Source organism: Sinohyriopsis cumingii, chromosome 13, assembly GCF_028554795.1.
Source record: "Sinohyriopsis cumingii isolate HCF-2022 chromosome 13, ASM2855479v2, whole genome shotgun sequence".
NCBI lineage: Eukaryota > Metazoa > Mollusca > Bivalvia > Unionida > Unionidae > Sinohyriopsis > Sinohyriopsis cumingii.
The window spans coordinates 79,747,186-79,765,853 of NC_142973.1; the positions used below are offsets into that span (position 1 = coordinate 79,747,186).

At 39.3% G+C, this 18,668-nt stretch overlaps 2 long non-coding RNA genes across 2 annotated transcripts; both read left to right on the forward strand.

The window, feature by feature from the left end:
• Positions 1 to 6,063: 6,063 nt before the first annotated feature.
• Positions 6,064 to 6,683, forward strand: LOC149785881 (uncharacterized). Its single transcript, XR_016425474.1, has 2 exons — positions 6,064 to 6,219; positions 6,623 to 6,683. It is a non-coding gene; the product is annotated as an uncharacterized LOC149785881 (long non-coding RNA).
• Positions 6,684 to 11,966: 5,283 nt separating this feature from the next.
• On the forward strand, positions 11,967 to 13,217 carry LOC149785882 (uncharacterized). The gene is made up of 2 exons (XR_016413537.1): positions 11,967 to 12,753; positions 13,157 to 13,217. It is a non-coding gene; the product is annotated as an uncharacterized LOC149785882 (long non-coding RNA).
• Positions 13,218 to 18,668: the final 5,451 nt, after the last annotated feature.

An 18,668-nucleotide genomic window follows, 5' to 3' on the forward strand; every position in this document is an offset into this window, starting at 1 on the left:
GCTCAGAGTTTGGTGTCATTTCCCACTTTAGGTTAGACTTCTACAGGATACACATAAAGTATGGCTTCTTTCATGATGGTTTTATACTCTATGAATTGGCCATCCAATAGAACATGGTACTATTCAGTCTCAGGTATACATCCAATAGAACATGATACTATTCAGTCTCAGGTATACATCCAACAGAGCATGGCACTATTCAGTCTCAGGTATATGTCCAATAGAGCATGCACTAATCAATTTCAGGTATACGTCCAACAGAGCATGGCATTATTCAGTCTCAGGTATAGGTGAACAAGTTTGTGTTTCTACTTTCCTTGTATACAGCAAGGACCAAAGCCATTTTGAAAGGAATGACTCAGAGTAATGGAGCAACTATGTTTCTCACCATGCTGTACTTAACTACATCAGAGTACACAGGCAATAGAGTCCTTCAATCAATTCCACAGGGTAACAAAAAATACTTGTAGTATTAAAATTAAACAAACTGGAACCAAAAGTAATGGACATTATTGTGCCATCTGAAAATGCATTTTAAGACAAAGAAATTTTATGGTACTCGATCAGTACACATTTTCAAGCTTTCTCCAGGGCTTTGACATACTGATCATTAAAAATAATGGCAATCATTTGAACAATATGTTAAGCTATAAAATAATACACGATAAGAACTCAGTTTTTATATGTATTCAACTGCAGTTTGATGGATAATGCTTTTTTTTATTCGTAAATGAGAGTATCTATTTTGTCAAACTGTTCTTGAACTTGTTCATTCAAGATACAGATGAGGAAAGTTTTATGAACTTCGTTGATATTCAGGACTTGCATACATTGAGTGGTTTCAACAAAAGCAACTTCCCAATGCACTTGTTGATCCAGTTGTTTGACTTGAGGTACTCTGCCCCTGAAACAACCTAAAATATTGTTGATTTACTTGTGTGGCTTGAGGTACTTTGCCCCTGAAACAACCTAAGATATTGTTGATCCTTTTGTATGGCTTGAGGTACTTTGACCCTGAAACAACCTAAAATATTGTTGAACCACTTGTGTGGCTTGAGGTACTTTGCCCCTGAAACAACCTAAAATATTGTTGAACCACTTGTGTGGCTTGAGGTACTTTGGCCCTGAAACAACCTAAAATATTGTTGATTTACTTGTGTGGCTTGAGGTACTTTGCCCCTGAAACAACCTAAGATATTGTTGATCCTTTTGTATGGCTTGAGGTACTTTGGCCCTGAAACAACCTAAAAATATTGTAGATCCAGTTGTATTGCTTGAGGTACTTTGGCCCTGAAACAACATAAGATATTGTAGATCCAGTTGTATGGCTTGAGGTACTTTGCCCCTGAAACAACATAAGATATTGTAGATCCAGTTGTATTGCTTGAGGTACTTTGGCCCTGAAACAACCTAAATATATTGTTGATTTACTTGTGTGGCTTGAGGTACTTTGCCCCTGAAACAACCTAAGATATTGTTGATCCAGTTGTATGGCTTGAGGTACTTTGGCCCTGAAACAACCTAAGATATTGTAGATCCAGTTGTATTGCTTGAGGTACTTTGGCCCTGAAACAACCTAAGATATTGTAGATCCAGTTGTATGGCTTGAGGTACTTTGGCCCTGAAACAACCTAAAAATATTGTTGATTTACTTGTGTGGCTTGAGGTACTTTGCCCCTGAAACAACCTAAGATATTTTAGATCCAGTTGTATGGCTTGAGGTACTTTGCCCCTGAAACAACCTAAGATATTGTAGATCCAGTTGTATTGCTTGAGGTACTTTGGCCCTGAAACAACCTAAGATATTGTAGATCCAGTTGTATGGCTTGAGGTACTTTGGCCCTGAAACAACATAAGATATTGTAGATCCAGTTGTATGGTTTGAGGTACTTTGGCCCTGAAACAACATAAGATATTGTAGATCCAGTTGTATGGCTTGAGGTACTTTGGCCCTGAAACAACATAAGATATTGTAGATCCAGTTGTATGGCTTGAGGTACTTTGGCCCTGAAACAACATAAGATATTGTAGATCCAGTTGTATTGCTTGAGGTACTTTGGCCCTAAAACAACCTAAAGTATTTTTGATCCAGTTGTATGGCTTGAGGTACTTTGGCCCTGAAACAACCTAAAGTATTGTTGATTTACTTGTGTGGTTGAGGTACTTTGGCCCTGAAACAACCTAAGATATTGTTGATCCATTTGTATGGCTTGAGGTACGATGGCCCTGAAACAACATAAGATATTGTAGATCCAGTTGTATGGCTTCAGGTACTTTGCCCCTGAAACAACCTAAGATATTGTTGATCCATTTGTATGGCTTGAGGTACGATGGCCCTGAAACAACATAAGATATTGTAGATCCAGTTGTATGGCTTGAGGTACTTTGCCCCTGAAACAACCTAAGATATTGTTGATCCATTTGTATGGCTTGAGGTACGATGGCCCTGAAACAACCTAAGATATTGTAGATCCAGTTGTAAGGCTTGAGGTACTTTGGCCCTGAAATGACCTAAGATATTGTAGATCCAGTTGTATTGCTTGAGGTACTTTGGCCCTGAAACAACCTAAAATATTGTTGATCCAGTTGTATGGCTTGAGGTACTTTGGCCCTGAAACAACCTAAAATATTGTTGATCCAGTTATATGGCTTGAGGTACTTTAGCCCTAAAACAACATAAGATGTTGTTGTGAAACACATCGATAGAACTGTCAGTCTGTGAGGTTAAATAAAATTGGTAATTCATAAATTGATGGTTTTGTTGTCCAAAGTCACATGATGTTACATAGAATGATTTTCAAAATGTTATGACTGGATGATTGGTGGCTGCAAAACTACAGTTGGTATTTTCATTTGTATAGTTTAAGAATTAATTTAGGAAGGATTGGGAAGAAGATAACTATTGTAACTGCTGAATAAAATTGTCCACAACTCTCTCTCCTTTTTGACAACTCTAATTTGCTGCTCAAACAACACAATACACTAAAATTGATTTGACACAAAAAGATGATTTGAGTTTTATGAACACATTCTATGTATTACACACACATCTTGAAGAGAAGAACTCTGAAAAGGAGAAGTATTGCAGTTTTTAACAGTACGATGGTCACTTCTTTTTATAGTCAATGACTTGTGAAGATGCAATCCAAGAATCAAAACTAGGTTTATAACATTTCCAACATATTTTCACTTATTCAAATCGGTGTTTGCCTGCTTCACATGTTCTTTGATCAAGAATGTTTTCGATATTGTACATGTCATTTTTGTCACTCATTGTAACTCAAACAAGTAAAATGTTCATTTTAATTATACTTCACATTTCATGTCTTCCAATTTATTGACTGAAGGATCATGTCCACTTGTCCAATGACATGGATCAATTCAGTCATCTAATTAGGTAAATAACCTTTGTCAAATGTGCATTTTTGGTTTTTTGATATAGGGTTTAATAGCACATGAGCATTTTACTGGCTATATCAGGGGTCTCAGATATGAGGCGTATCCTGTGGCTCACAAAATGATTGGCATCACAAGGCATCATGAGAGAAAACAAAGGTGGTACAGCCCTTGGGCCAAATATGCCCTCGTGCGGCCCTCAGGGTGGTTTGAGTTTGAGACCCTTGGGCTATATAGTGCTGATTATTAGGTGAACTTTAAAAATGTAAAGAAAAAATACTCCAAGAGAACATAGAAAATGTAATTCATTCCAAAGATGTTTACATATATAGTCTCCATCTTACCAAAGCTCTCCATCTTACCAAAGGGAATTAATGACTGGCTTATAATGCTGAAGGTACCTTTACATGGAAAAAAGCAAGCGACATTTATTAGTTCTTATGCACCAACCATGACCAACTTGGAGGAAGCCAAAGACAAGTTCTGCCAGATCTGGACGCTCTGATTGCTTCAGTACCAAAGTCAGACAAGCTGATCATTCTTGGTGATTTTTATGCTAGAGATGGCGCGGACGACATCTCATGGGAGGGAGTTATTGGTAGACATGGAATTGGCAACTGCAACAGCAATGGACATCTGCTCTTGAGGATGTACGCAACATTTGATCTCATTCAAATCACCGTCTTCCGTCTGCCTAACTGTAATTAAACAACTTGAATGCACCCACGGTATAAGCATTGACACCAGATCGACTACATCTTAGTCCATAGAAATGACAGGCAGGATGTCTGTGTGACCAAGGCCATGTGTGGTGCTGCCTGCTGGACAGACCACATGCTAATGATTTCCAAGATGAATATTAATATTCAACCTCCCAGAGGTCCACAGGGAATTAAAGTCCCAAAACGACTCAACGTCTCCAGGCTGGAAGTCTGCAACACTGAGCAAGCTCTGTCTGAAGCTCTGACAAGCCAGCTAGAAACCACAGACTATGATACCAATGACGCAGAGAAATGCTGGGAGGCCTTCAAACATCTGCTGTACTCTACTGCATCTGAAACCCTTGACGTCACTGCGCGAATGCACCAAGACTGGTTCGACGAGAACTGTGAAGAAATAGTCACTGCTAGAGGAGAAGCATACATCGTGCATACAACGTTGACCCCAAGTCCGCTGCAAAGAAAGATGCCTTCAGCAGAGTCCGTCAAGCTGTGCAGAAGAAACTGTGCGAGATGCAGGACATTGTCTGAGCTAAAAGGCTGATGATATTCAGTCCTTTGCCGACAGACACGACATAAAGAATTTCTATTCGTGATGTTTATGGCCCAGAAACATCAGGCACAGACACACTCTTAAGCTCCGATGGCAGCACTCTCTTAACCGAGAAGGAGAAGATACTGGATCGCTGGGCGGAACACTTTGATGGTACCCTCAACAGACCCTCTTCCATCAACGCTGAAGCGATCAACTGTCTACCCCAGAGGGAGATCAACGATATATTTACTGACCCTCCAACAGTGCTGGAAACTCATAAGGCCATTGAGCTCCTGTCTAGTGGGAAAGCTTCAGGAGTAGACTCCATCCCAGCTGAGATCTTCAAGTCTGGTGGGCCTAAGCTAGTGGAAAGACTAACAGAGATGTTCTGTGGGATGTGGAAGATGAAACGCAGGAATTCAAAGATGCATCCGCATTTACAAACGCAAAGACAATCGCCAATCCTGCGACAACCATAGATGAATCTCTCTACTCTGTACCGTGGGCAAGGTCCTCGCCAGGCTACTGATGAACAGACTCACAGAACACCTTGATCATAGCCTACTGCCAGAAAGTCAGTGTGGCTTCAGAAAGGAGACAGGCACCATCGACATGATCTTTGCGGCCAGGCAGATGCAAGAAACGTGTCTTGAACAAAATGTTCAGGTATACACCACCTTTGTGGACCTGACTAAGGCATTCGACACTGTCATCCGGGAAGGCCTTTGGAAGATCATGGCCAAATTTGGATGTCCAGAAGTCTTCATTGAAATGGTGAGGCAGTTTCATGATGGCATGCTTGCCAGAGTCCAGGACCAGGGTAACTTTTCCGAACCCTTTGCAGTTACGAATGGTGTGAAACAAGGACGCATCTTAGCCCCCACTCTCTTTAGCCTCATGTTCTCCGCAATGTTGATAGATGCTTTCAAGGACACCGATGTGGGAGTAGGTCTCCAATACCATCTGGGTGGGAAGTTGTTCAATCTGAGGAGTCTTCAAGCCAAAACCAAAGTCCAAGTTGAGAACATTTGCGACCTCCTATTTGCAAATGACTGTGCCCTCAACTCCTGCACGGAGGCAGGCATGCAATAGAGCATGGACCTTTTTTCCACAGCGTGCACCAACTTCGGACTCGCCATCTCTACCAGTAAGACCGAGGTTCTGCATCAGCCAGCACTTGGAGAAGATTACCTGGAACAATCCATCACTGTCAATGACCAAATGCTCAAAAATGTAGACAGGTTCACATACCTCGGCAGCACCCTTTCACAAGCAGTCCACATAGACGATGAGGTCAACAACAGGATTTCCAAAGCCAACATAGTATTTAGCAGATTCTGCTCAAATGTCTGGGATAGTAGAGGCATCAAGCTTGCCACCAAACTCAAAATCTACGCAGCGGTTGTTGTGCTGTTACCGTTGGAACAGCCACAGTAGTTCTTTAGATTTGTCTCCCTTTTTTAACTCTTCATAAATATCAGTTTCCTATTTTTCGTTTGTAATACGTCCAGGCAGGAATGTGAACGTGCCTTCACAGCTCTTTTCGTTGAATCTGAAGCCCACCACAGTGTGAGTAAATTTATGAATTATTGTTAATGCCTCGTATATTTAATTTCGGATATGGATGTTAATTGAAAATGACAATAAGTTACGACATAGAGATAGTTAACTATACGCAATGCCACGTGGTTTGCGAGTGCATACGATACTCTTTATTTGTGTGAGATTCATCTCATAAACATTCCTTTTGTGTCATCATTTAAACCCTCTTAGTAACAATCTTTGTTAAGCTACGGTAGAAATATTAACGGAAATGTACCTTATTGAATTTCAAAGTATGGAAGCACATACTGGACATTATTTCGATTAGTAAATTTAAAAGGATGGAAAGACATAAGAAAGCTTTTACTTTCAATATATGTTGATGTAGTAATTTCATGTTTTGTAATGGTTGTGTTTCCATTTATTACAGCTTTTTACCTCACCTAATTTCAAGAGAGTTCTCGCCTACGAATAAAAACAGTATTTAAACACATTGTGTTGTCTTGTGTCTTGGATGCTGGAGAACTCGGGGTTATGCTAACTGTAATTCCTCCAGGGGAAAGGCAGTATAGTAAAAAGACTGTGATCAGCAACTTCATGGAAAATTCTTCGTAGGGATAGAGATACAGCTGCCTGGTTCATCAAGACCGCTGGATAGCTACGCCTTCTATTTACACACATGTGGAGAATTACTACAGGCACAGGACAATCGTCAACAGTCACGTGACACTGACATTTGGTCGCCGCCTATACAGTATATTCTTATGTGTTGAGAAAGCTAAATGAGCACACCTTCCTTTTAATTCAAGGATTAAAATTCACTTACACTACAGAACTAGGATCTGATCAGTACAACCGTTTACCTATGGTCACCAAGAATTTGAATTATGAGAAGAACTAATTCAAATTTGCTAGTCTATTAGTCTGTTTAATGTGAAAGAAACAGTGATTCAATCAAAGCTACATAACACGTTTACAACATATTCTACAGAACTCAACCCGTTTGGAAACAATTGTCATTTGTTTCATCAACTTCTTGTCACATAGCCTTCTGACATCTAACAGATTCCATTTTTTCCATTTAGTGAAGTTCTGTCATCTGTGCAAATGGATCCAATTGATTCAAAATCTGTGGACCTTGAAGCAGTTTCATCGCAGCCTACTGAACGGCGAATCAGAACATTAACTGTCAAAGGCATGGAAATGTACGAGACGGCCCGAGGAGAGTATAATGTCAAACTAGAGAAAGCTTGGAAAAACGTTGAAGATGTTTTGTCAATATTCGCTGATCGTCCTAGTGATATAAATTCTTTACGCAAAATAGAAAATGATCTAGTCAAGTGCTATGACAAATATTGTACTCTGTCCGCAGAATACCTCGATTTTCTGTCAAAAACAAGCATACAGGAGAGCCTTAAAGAGTTGGAAACACATGTTACGTCAGTGCAAGCATATAAATTAACAGTCGAAAATACCTTAAGACGACTTCACACCTTCAAACAACATGCATTGGAATCTGGTCCACCTCATTCTAACTCCTCTATACACACAGCAAAATCTAAATCTAATGGTTCGACTGTATCCAACATCAGTTCCGTGCTTGCTAGAAAACGTGCAAAAGCTGACGCCGCACGTGCACGAGTGGAATTCGCCGAGAAAGAAGCAGGGATACGTAAACAACAAGCACTTCTTGACGAACAAGAAAAGTTGTCTAAAGCGATAGCTGTACGTAAGAAAGCAGAACTGGAGGCTGACCTGGAGCTTCTAGCACATCAGAAGGAAGCTGCAGCAGCTGAAGCTGAAGTAGAAGCTTTACAGTCGGTTGGTGAGGACCGTGGTGACTCCAATCTAAGTAAATTTGATATATCTCGTTCTCTGGACCCCATGGAACGTGTTAAACACTATGTTAATCAACAAACAGAACTGCCAGAAAATAATAATGTCGCGCCTGACTTCGATAAGGACAATACGAACATCAAGTGTGATGTTAAACAAGGCGTACACCACAGTGTCGGTTTCATACCTGCACCACTTGTGTACCCGAATTTCGTACCGACACCGCAGCCTGTGATTCAGACCTGTCGCCGTGTCAACCGTTATGATCAAGGATGTGTATATAGTGTAAGCTTAGACTTGGACCAACTACACGAATCAGGGATGCATAAGAACGCTTATTTACCTACATTTCGACCCACTATGTTGAATGCTGATGCACCTACCTACCACCCCAATATTGGACAAGTCGATTATGCTCCAGCAGCATTTCAACCACAGGAATGTAGTAGTCACTCTATCAGTATGGAACTGACTCGTTTTCTTCTGAAGAAAGATTTGCTCCTTTCACGTCTTTCAAACTACAATGATCGACCAGAATTTTATGCCGTTTGGAAAGCTTGTTTTCTCAGTGTTATGAGAGAATTACAGGTACCACTAATGAAGAAATAGACTTATTAGTAAAATGGTTAGGTGCTGAATCCTCAAAACATGCACTTAGCATTAGAGCATCAAACGTGAACAACCCTTCTAGAGGACTACAAAGAATCTGGGAGCGTCTGGATGAGAGGTATGGTTGTCCAGAAATGGTTGAGGCGGCCTTAAAAACTAAATTAGCTAACTTTCCGAAGCTGACTAATAAGGACAATAAGAAACTCTATGAGCTATCAGATATTCTTTCTGAAATAGAGTCTGCCAAGGAAGATAAAAAATAGCAGTCACTTTTGAGCTATTATGACTCGTCTTCTGGTGTACTTCCCATAGTGAACAAACTTCCTTATGGTATACAAGAAAAGTGGACTACACAAGCAGTGAATTATAAGAAACACCATGACGTTTCTTTCCCACCGTTTTCCTTCTTTGCTGAATTTATCCGTGAGATTAGCAAAGTGAAGAATGACCCCGGATTCACATATGAGGCCAACACCAACACACCTACTAAGAAGGAGACTACCCCTCTTAGGAACACCAGTAATAGACCTATTATCTCGACAAAGAAAACACAGGTATCGCGACATTCAGATGTGAATGATGTTGAACCAGACAAACGATGTCCATTACACAAAACAAACCACTCTCTGAACAAGTGCAGAGGTTTCAAAGTCAAACCTTTAGAAGAACGTAAGAAACTTCTAAAAGAGTACGGCATATGTTTTAGATGTTGTGAATCAACAAGGCGTATGATACGTGCATGCAAAGAAGTAATACAGTGCACGGATTGTGGCAGTGATCGTCATCCCACAGCTTTGCATGTCACCGCTGCTGTAGCAGAGAAGCTTATATCTCAACCACCCGCAATAGGTCATGGCGGGGAGAAGAAGGATATTTCAGATTCCTCACCCTTACGAGTAACATCTAAGTGTACACAAATTTGTGGCGAAAGGTTTATTGGTAAATCTTGTGCTAAAACTGTCCTTGTGAGAGTATATCCAGATGGCCATCCATCAAAAGCCACAAAGATGTATGCTATCCTAGATGATCAAAGCAACAGGTCATTAGCCAAGTCAGACTTTTTTAATCTTTTTGACATACAAGATGAACAGGTGGAATACACGCTTTCTTCGTGCACCGGTTTTGTAGTGACTTATGGTAGAAGAGCAAGTGGATACATTGTAGAGGCACTAGATGGAAGTGCAAGGTTGGAACTTCCGACGTTAATTGAATGTAACCAGATACCAGACATTAGAGAAGAAATTCCCACTCCAGAAGTAGCGGAACACCACCCTCATCTCAATGATATTGCGAGACACATCCAACCATTAGATGGTGACTCGTCTATACTACTACTGATTGGTGGAGACTTGACTGAAGCACATCACGTTCATGAACAGCGCATCGGTCCACGGAACTCTCCATATGCCCAGAGACTTAGCCTCGGATGGGTAATAATAAGAGAAGCTTGTCTTGGTAAAGTACATAAACCCGATTTCGTTAATGTCAATAAAACTTACCTGTTAGGAAAAGGACGTACGTCTATCTTCAGACCATGCCCTAATGGTTTCAGGGTAAAGGAAAACCACACCAGGAGTGTATGCACAGACGACAATATAAAATCGTATTTTTCATCATTCGCGGATGCAGAAGGTGACCTTGGTGCCTCTGTTTTCGAGAGAACAAGAAATGATGATAAAGTCGGGATGTCAATAGAGGACAAAGAATTTCTTAGGATAATGGACGACGGGTTCTACAAAGACCCACAGGGAAACTGGGTTGCACCCCTTCCTTTCCGTACACCAAGACAAAGACTACCGAACAATAGACCGCAAGCCATTAAACGGGCTAAGACATTAGACATTAGTCTTCGTAAAGATCCGGTCAAAAAACAACATTTTGTGACCTTCATGCAAAGAATCTTTGATAGTGGACATGCGGAGTTAGCCCCACCTTTAAAAGACAACGAGGAGTGCTGGTACTTACCTATCTTCGGTGTCTATCATCCGAAGAAACCGGATCAGATAAGAGGCGTATTTGACTCCTCTGCCAAATACGACGGTGTTTCATTGAACAATGTTTTACTGTCAGGGCCGGATATGACTAACAACCTTTTGGGTATTCTTCTTCGTTTTCGGAAGGAATCAATTGCTATCACAGCTGATATTCAACAGATGTTTCATTGTTTCTTAGTCAGAGAGGATCATAGAAATTTTCTAAGATTCTTTTGGTATCATAACAATAATCTGGACGAAGATCTGGTTGAGTACAGAATGTGTGTACACGTCTTTGGTAATAGTCCATCTCCTGCAGTTGCGACTTATGGACTGAGGAGAACGGCGCAAAACAGTGAAAAGGTCTTTGGAGTTGACGTTAAAGAGTTTGTTCAACGGAATTTCTATGTGGATGATGGACTTACATCACTCCCTACAGGTACACAAGCTATTGACCTAATGAAAAGAACACAGCGAGCTGTTAACGTTGAAGGCAACCTACGTTTGCACAAGATTGCTTCAAACAGTGATGAGGTGATGAATGCCTTTCCTTCCAATGATCTGGCTAAGGACCTGAAGGATCTCGACTTAAGTGAAGAAACACTACCCTTACAGCGCAGTCTAGGCCTGACCTGGGATCTTAAATCAGATTCATTCACATTTCAAGTGTCATCTGAAGAGAAACCTTATACACGGCGAGGAATTCTGTCGACTGTTAACAGCCTGTTTGATCCTATAGGCTTTGTTGCCCCTGTTACTATTCAAGGGAAGATTTTTTTCAGAAATTTTGTGTCAGGAACTACGGATTGGGATGAAGCTCTACCTGTTGAACATCAATCAGAATGGAAGGATTGGAGAGATTCGTTACAACTCCTTGAACATGTGAGAATTCCACGCACATATTTATCTATGTCTCTCGGTACTGCTGTAAAAAACAAGTTACACATATTTTCAGATGCCTCTGAAAAAGCTATCGCCGCAGTAGCTTACCTCAAGACTACAGCCGCCAATGGTAGTCAACAAATTGGTTTCGTTCTAGGCAAAGCTAAAGTCGCTCCTATGCATGGACACACTATTCCTCGTCTTGAGCTCTGTGCAGCAGTACTGGCTGTGGAAATTTCTGAGACTATATTGGATCACTTAGACATTATAATGGATCCAGTCCGGTTTTACACCGATAGCAAGGTCGTTCTAGGATACATACACAACCAAACGAGAAGATTCTACGTATATGTCAGCAATAGAGTGGATCGCACGATCGGAATCACCCGTCGAATTCTAGACTCTATGATGACTGAAGTGGAATCCAAAAACCTTACAAATGAAGTACTAATCACCTTTATGGCTTAAGTTTGTGCTATTGTTAACGCCCGTCCTATCGTGCCTGTTTCATCCGACCCAGAGTCTCCAGTGTTACTAAGTCCTTCAGCGCTTCTTACTCAGAAAATAGACACCATTACAGAACCCTTTGGACCGTTCGAAATGAAGGATTTATACAAGGCGCAATGGAAACGTGTACAAACTCTGGCTGATATATTCTGGAACCGTTGGAGGCGTGAATATCTCCAAACATTGCAAAAAAGACGGAAGTGGCAGATCGATCGGATTAACATTAAACAAGGAGACGTTGTACTCTTAAAGGACAAGACCGTTTGTAGGAATGAATGGCCTATAGGCGTGATTGTGAATACGATTCCAGGTGGAGATGACAGAGTTCGTAAAGCTGAGGTTCGTGTTATAAGAGAAGGCAAGCCGACAACCTACACGAGACCAATTACCGAGATGATTCTGTTGTTAACGGAGGAGTCTACCGTGAAATGATTTACGCCTTCCTGTTATATGTGATTTGAAATGACCTTAAGCCATCACATAGATTTGTTTCCTCTAACACTGATGTTGAGACTAAAGAGGAACTTTACACTTACAGTGCACATTTGTATATTTCTTTATAGTGATATCTGGTAGATATCAGGCGGGGAGTGTGCTGTTACCGTTGGAACAGCCACAGTAGTTCTTTAGATTTGTCTCCCTTTTTTAACTCTTCATAAATATCAATTTCCTATTTTTCGTTTGTAATACGTCCAGGCAGGAATGTGAACGTGCCTTCACAGCTCTTTTCGTTGAATCTGAAGCCCACCACAGTGTGAGTAAATTTATGAATTATTGTTAATGCCTCGTATATTTAATTTCGGATATGGATGTTAATTGAAAATGACAATAAGTTACGACATAGAGATAGTTAACTATACGCAATGCCACGTGGTTTGCGAGTGCATACGATACTCTTTATTTGTGTGAGATTCATCTCATAAACATTCCTTTTGTGTCATCATTTAAACCCTCTTAGTAACAATCTTTGTTAAGCTACGGTAGAAATATTAACGGAAATGTACCTTATTGAATTTCAAAGTATGGAAGCACATACTGGACATTATTTCGATTAGTAAATTTAAAAGGATGGAAAGACATAAGAAAGCTTTTACTTTCAATATATGTTGATGTAGTAATTTCATGTTTTGTAATGGTTGTGTTTCCATTTATTACAGCTTTTTACCTCACCTAATTTCAAGAGAGTTCTCGCCTACGAATAAAAACAGTATTTAAACACATTGTGTTGTCTTGGGTCTTGGATGCTGGAGAACTCGGGGTTATGCTAACTGTAATTCCTCCAGGGGAAAGGCAGTATAGTTGTTCTCCCCACCCTCCTCTATGTTTGCGAGACACGGACTATGTATAACCGCCATTTTAAAAACTGAACCACTTCCATATGAGCTCCCTGAGAAAACTCATGAAAATCAGATGGTAGGACAAGGTACCGAACACATGTGCTCATTAAGGCCGGCATGACAAGCATCCACGCCATGCTGTGCAAGGCACAACTCCGATTGGCTGGCCATGTTGTCCGCATGCCGGTAGAACTCCTATCTAAGAAGGTCTTCTGTGGAGAGCTAAACCAAGGCAAGTGATATCACGGTGGTCAAAAAAAGATATACAAGGACACCCTCAAGACCTCGCTGAAGAACCTAGGCATTGATCCTGACAGGTGGGGGAGTGTCGCTGCTCATCGATCTTCTTGGCGCAGTCAAGTCAATGCTGGTACGGCAGCCTTCGAGCAGAAAAAAACGGGTGGACGCAGCTGAGAAATGTGATCTGCACAAATCCAGGAACAACAGTTCTGCAACTCCCAGTCAACAACCTGTACATCCATGTCCCTACTGCAACAGACTCTTCCGGGCTCAGATCTGACTGATCAGCCATCTCCGGACCCACCCCCAGTGAATCGATGACATTAAATGGTCCTCATCGATACCGATGGACGAACATCACATATATAGTCCGACAAGACAAAATGCAAAAGATAAAGCTGCTAAAAAGCTTAACTGCGTTCCACTTTCACATAACGCTAGTACGATATGCCATCCAGTTGAGCATTATCCTTCTGGAAGCATGCATATTTCAAGTATGTGTGTGTCCTATACGTGAGAGGTATAATACAACATCGTCTTACAACTTGTTCTGTATGAGCTCTCAGGTGATTGGCTTGATGCTCCGAAGCATGTTGGTGCGGTTTTCTTTCCACACAGTTTTACAAGTATATAGAATTATCTGATTTCTGTAACATTTGAAATCACTCTTTGTAATTTTTCATTCATGGACTGATGACTGCAGGTCAGGTGGGTTATATTTTGACATAAGTCGAGAGAAATTTAATAATTATACTTATTCGACGAATGTCCTAGTATCGTTCTTATTTTCAATCTCAATCTGCAAATGTTGCGTTTAGATTTAAGTTTAGAGCAATCAGTTATTTAAATTATTTATTGGAAATACAAAGAGTTTATATGGCTGGGCTAAAGCAACATTTTGGGATTATTATAAACTCATTGAAAGACATTATGGACAATATCATAGTGATACACTCAATACTGTTGGCACTTTAGCGTATTTCATATTGGTACGTCATCATATTCAGGACTTTTAATATTTCAGAACACTATGGTTATTTTGGATTTAATTCATAATACTGTAAAATCCTCTTAAATTTCATTTTAGAACTGATCTGATAGACATACTACAATTGATTATCAGTTCCCAGTATAAAGACGCTGAAAGATCATTAATTGGAAGAGGCAATTTCAAGTTGACATCAGATCATATGCACCACAGAGTTTTTATTGATGTGTGGTGTCGAGAAACAAAAACTGAACAAGAAGCATTATGTAGAAAATTTATCAAAAGACAAGGGTACAAATAAGCTAACAGTAAGGTCGACAAATGGTAAAATCACTATACCAAAGACACCTTAAGGAGGGAAAAAAAAACGTAACCAGAGGAAATGGACAAGAACTGACCGAAAAAAGGTCAGACAAAATAAAAATGATTGACAATCTTAGTTAAGAATATATATATATATATATATATATATATATATATATATATATATATATATATATATATATATAGAGAGAGAGAGAGAGAGAGAGAGAGAGAGAGAGAGAGAGAGAGAGAGGGAGAGAGAGAGAGTTGTTCCAATTGTCTTGGTATTATTTAATAAAACAACCACATTTGTTATTTATGATTTATGCATTTAAAATGCAATAAAAATTATACTATTTAATGTACATTTCTGTAATTTCTTTTGCAATATTGTACTGGTGTCCCCATTGCTGTGTTTAGGGAGACTCCATTTGCTATCAAACTTGCCTCGATAATCCGAAAATAATCTGTCCAAAAATAAGAAACTTCGAATAAACTTATTTTTTTAAAAATAAAATATAGTCGGTCCGATAAGACAGATTCGCAGCCGCCAATTTAGAGGTGTGTCAGTTTTTATCAGCCTCTGATTGGTCAACTCCTGGTGGCATGTTAAATCAATAAATTGATCACGTAATCTTGTATGTGGACAAAAATTAAAGGAAGCGTGACCATATTGTAACCAGCTATTATATAAACAATTTCTGTGTTTGCTACCCGCTGATAGGATTATTAATAATTAAATCAACACATTGGGATCAAATCGTCCACACTTTGACATTGTATATGGTTAATACATTTTGTGTCATCAAATCTCCAAGTTCTTTACATATTCTAAGTAACAATCACAATTTCTTGATGGCGAAATTAATAAATTTGATTGACTTAAGCTTTGGAGAGGATATGCTACATTACAGAATAGAAAGTGACATCAGTTATTGGCAGCTATAATAGTTGTAAAATACGATTTACAAAAGTGACTGAGTTTTATTAGTTTACTTTAACGCATTTAACACCAAGATATCAGTTTATATTATGGCGACATCATCCAAGCATAGACGAGTATAGATACAAGCCAGCATAAAAATGATTTGCCAGTAATTGTCTAAACTTGTATTTATGTACAGGTGCATGCTATAATAAAGTAAAATAAACACAAGTCAACAAATATACTCATTAATTTATTTCAATGATTATTGAATATACATGTACAGCTAGCAAATATATGTACACGTATATGATATGATGACATTGTAAAATAAAATGTGCATGATCTAATTACATGCAAAACTCATTAATCCGGAAATATTCACAAGAAAGGAAGCTGTCCGCATTAACGACGTTCCACTTGTAGTATGATATGGCGATCGGGAGCAGCAATGGCACTTGGTGCATTAGGGGTATATAACATGGCAATGGCACTTGGGGCATTAGGGGTATATAACATGGGAATGGCATTTGGGGGCATAACAGGAATTTAAGAAGGGAATGGCAGCTGGAGGCATAAGGGAAATTTAAAATGGGGATGGCACTTGGGTCATAAGGGAAGTTAACCATAGGTGATATCATGCGCTTTATAGGGACTAAAGGTTTTTATAGGGACAAAGGGGGTTTATGGGGACAAACAAAACATGTACATACACAAACGAACGAATACTTAAACAACACAAAGACAAATTTTTTTAGCGATATTGAAACAGTATATTTTTTCGAGGCAAATGAGTGATCTGAAAAGGAAGGGTCATTTCCACTTTTGTGGGAAAACCCTATAAAAAAACCTAATATATATATACATATATATATATATATATATATATATATATATATATATATATATATATATATATATATATATATAGCCTCAACTTGTGGGAAGATCATATGGAAAATCCTAGTAGATACTGATTGCTAAAACATCTGGAATTGTTAAATTAGACACACACACACACACAACACACACCGCCTTCTGTTAGCTTAGAGTGTTAGCGAAGAAGATGAATACCAAAAAATACTCTCACACACATTATATACCATCCAACACGCATACACACTCTATACAGCACTCCTAGTATTAGCTTAAATTGGAAGAGAAGGAGAAGAAATCTCACAAAATATATTCAAAACATCATCTATACCATCCCACACCCCATACACACACTATCCAAAACAATGTGCGTTAGCTTAGAGTGTAAGCAAAGAAGATAAAATCCAACACAAATGCTCTCACACTCCTTATATGCCAACCCTAACCCTATACACACGCTATCCAAAACACTTTTTGTTAGCTTCGAGTGTAAGTAAAGAAGATGAAATCCGACACAAATGCTCGCACACGCCTTATATGCCATCCAACATAGACTATCCAAAACACTTGCACATATATGTCTCTTTTGTGTAAATCTTCACGATGAAATCAATGTTCTTTTTATGATACAGGACCAGAAAAGTATCGACTATATGACGGAGAAAAGCTAAAACATAAGTATATGCATGTCTTTGAACTATCCTAAATTTGACGACAGCATTCAGCAAAGTTCATCAGAAAGTAGCAACAGAGAGCAGTGATAAAATTCGATAATGAAGATGCGTCAGAAGATAACATGAACAAAGTTCCACATTTATCTGGTATATATTAACATGAGCAAAGTCTCACATTACCTCAACGCAATAATACTAAAGAAAACAGTTCACGTTCATATTGAATATAATGCAAGGTAAGAGACTTATACAATTGAATATAAAGTTATTAAAAATTTATTAAATATTGAGAAACAAAATACGCATGTATGGTAATGCAATTTTTTAATCAGTGTTTCATTATCCCATTTATTTCTAATTTCCCTGCATTAAACTTGGCATAAATGTCATCTGGTTCAATGTGTTGAATATGCACAATGTCACGAAAACTGGATTGGTCCTCGTGTGTTTAAGAGCATTGAATTGTAAAAACACACATAAAAGTATTAACAATATCACCCCAAATTGAGTGTTGTTACTTAACACAAGGGTATACAGCAGAGGTGAACAACCCCCGGCGCGCTAACGTGTTTTGTCCGGCCCTCAGGGCAAATTAAAGCAACACAAAAATATGTCCCGTGAACAGTAATTACATTAAAGAAATCAGTGTTTGCGGCCCTCGATTGGTCTTAGAAAAAGCAATTTGGCCCTTGGCCGAAAAGGTTGTGCATCACTGGTCTACAGTCATCCGCAACCCGGTCAGCTATTATTGATGTTTACAAGGATCATGCTGAAGAAACTGCCCTTTAAATCCTTTCTGTTCTCGTCAATTTTATATGAAGAATGTGTACATTAACTTCTAAAAATTTTCTTGTCCTTTCGCTTCAGTGCCGGAGGACTTTGTTCCAGTAATATAATCATAAACGAAAGTCATTCAAAATGTATGTGTGATTTAGATTTTTAACGTAGCTTTAACAATTTTCCAGTCATATCGCTACAATGTCTGCAGTGTGTCAGTTAAAGTGATGGCTAGCACTGGGGCATCATGCTGCAGACATGTGTCATGATGTTCCACCCAGTCACATCCTGACATCAGGCCGACCAGTCCTAACACTAATCTCATAATGCTGAGCGCCCAGCGAGGCAGCTTGTTAGTACCATTTTTTAGAAATCTTTGGCATGACTCGGCCGGGGTTCGAACCCACGACCTCCCGCATCCTGTGCGGACGCTCTAACCACTAGGCCACCGGAGCGGTCCATTTAAAATGTACATGCAATGTTTCTTTAAAATTTAGTACAATAACAAAAATGACTAGTTTGGGATTATTGTGAATTCATTCAGAGACA